Genomic DNA, 2,708 nt, shown 5'->3' with positions numbered 1-2,708 from the left:
CACAACAAAATAAATACCAGTAAATGTGTAGTGCAAGAGAGGATAGTGGGGGGCAATGTGAGAGTGGTAGGAAATTGAACGGGAAAAGGATAGAATATAGGCAAGAATCCATTGTATACTTCCCAGAGAATTCTTGAGTTAAAAATCTGGGCTACAGCTTAGACATTAACCTTACAAAAATGTTTGTAGTTTAAAAGTTGATACTCCTGGAGAAATAAAACCTAAGAATGTAAAGGAGTCTGGGAAATTCAGTTTGCATCCAGCCTTGGCAGAACAGTCTTTGCAGCAGTACATATAATAAAGCAGTCAAAAGCTGGATTGGAAGAATGGCTCAGGTGATGGAATACCAGTTATGAGCAAGATTGCTGAATAAGAGTTTGAGGCTTTTGCATACATACATACAAACATACACATACACACAGAGGCACTTATATGTGCACACACAAATACACAAATGAAACAACTCTCAGAATGTGCAGAAGTTAAAAAACAATAAATATATGTTCTGAATAAGACTACAATCACGTGATAATTTTTAATATTAGAAAGTCCTCAAGTGAACTTCTTTCAAAAACGTTTGAGAATATTGAATAGGTAGGGACCAGAGATAGTCAGAGAGTCAATTAATCATTATTAAATGGATCACATCCATGGAGGAATGAATCAGAGATCCCGCAGGTGCATCTGAAAATATTTATATCCTGTGTCAAATGTTAGAACATCTTTGAAAATAGTAGATAAGCAGTCTGAACAGTCACTATGGTGTATAATATCCCTGGAGAAGTTCAGAATTGGTAGTCTGTATCTAGATTAAATAAACCAAGAAATTATGGCAGGGCAATGTGAAACAAGCCTAGAATTCTAGCACTGAGATTAAGACAGGAGATTAGAGAGTGGAATTACATAGTGATACCTTCCCTGGACCAGGGAATTTTGTCATAATAAAACAAAACAAACAAGAAAGGAATACATAGTTGGAAGTTTGAACTAATCGTCATTAAGTTTTGAGAAGTCAATCCTGTTGAAATGCAACTCATATTTTATCCTCACTTGTGTTTTAATTTCTCTCTTCATTACAGAACATTCCTAGATGCAAAATGACTCATGATTCCCATCTAAAATTTTAAAAAGTAAGTAATCATCACTCTGTAGTATCCCAAAGAAATGATGAAGGATTACACAAACTTAAGCCTGAAAAAATAGCAAAGTTCATCTAATGTAGGATTTTGAAGATCTTTCTAAATTAGAATTTACATTTAAAATAAATATTTTCATTTTGTTTTTAATTTCATATTCTATAGGATACTACAAAACTCTTTTTAAGTAGAGGGTTTAATTGACAAATTCACAAATGATTTTGCATTCTTTTTGCCTAAAATATTCTTTCAAGAGAGTTATAATTTTTTTAGAAATTAGTTAATAGATAATTCCAAGAGTTCATGTATAAAATGATGATGTGAGTTTTGTAGACAGAGTTGCAGAAAATTGATATCAACTTATAAATTTAGAATAAGAGCAATTTTTTGAGGCTTTGGTATAACATGGTATGAAGAAAATAAAAGTGGGATATCTTTCTTCTACCTGTATGTAACACAGGAAGCAATTTTCTTAATTATTTGCCACTGTATACGATGAGAAAAATATTAGGTGTGGGGTTTGTTTTTATTTTTGTTTTTGTTTTATTGGTTTGTCCTAGGGCTTGAACTCTGGGCCTGCACACTGTCTCTGAGCCTGTTTATGCTCAAGGCTCGTGCTCTACCACTTCAACCTCAATGCCACCTGTATCTGGCTTTTGCTGATAAGTTTATGTTTATTGGAGATAAGAATCTAGGGAAACTTACTGCCTGGGTTGGCTTTGAACTGTAATCTTCTGATCTTAGCATCCAGAATTTATATGATCGTTAAAAAAGTATAAATATAAATAATATTTGCAAGTGTTCCGATCTCAAGAATACCAGTGGGGTAAAAATGATGCAACCCAGTTTATTGTAGTGTTCTTTCCAGAACATGTATGGCATCACACTAGCATAGTTGTATTTTTTTCACAATAGAGATAAGCTTTCCAAGATGTGAATTAAGGGAAGTTTGAGGTGTACCCTAAAAGTTCTAAACTGTTGGGCTAGGATGACTCTATATATTAAATATTAGGATTGGTGGTTATAAAAATAATAGCTTACTGTGATAAACAATTGCTTACTCTTGAAGAATTATTACCGATGCTACATAGTTATATCCTCTACCAGAATGTGGTTATTTTTCTGTTGACTCTCAATCTGTAACACCATGTTGGAAAATGCATCTATTGCAGAATTACAGAACATGCAAGCCGGTACTGTTTTGAATCTCTCAGGTATGGAATCTTCCAAATTTGAAAATGAGTAGTTACTAGTCATTGGAATGTTGAAGAACACATATATTCTGTTTTCTTAACAACTTATTTAATTTTAAAAGTTATAGGTTTCCATAGAATTAAACTGTTTTCGCTTTTAGTACTATATTTATTCTTTTTTTTCAAAATATTGGTAAGTATATTGTGAAAATATTGTCCAGTCAGACAGCATTCAAGTTAATGGTCCTCTGATTAAAATGGGGTAATTAATTCAAATTACACGCCAAACAGTATTGATTTTTAAAAAGTTACTACATAAAGAATAATATTTACTCTACCAATACAGTGAAATTTTATTTCATGCAGCTTATTTTTTAAA

The sequence above is a fragment of the Dipodomys spectabilis genome, unplaced genomic scaffold, assembly GCF_019054845.1.
Source record: "Dipodomys spectabilis isolate Male_0828 unplaced genomic scaffold, ASM1905484v1 ptg000326l, whole genome shotgun sequence".
NCBI classification, from domain to species: Eukaryota; Metazoa; Chordata; class Mammalia; order Rodentia; family Heteromyidae; genus Dipodomys; species Dipodomys spectabilis.
Note: the sequence above shows the minus strand (reverse complement) of the source record.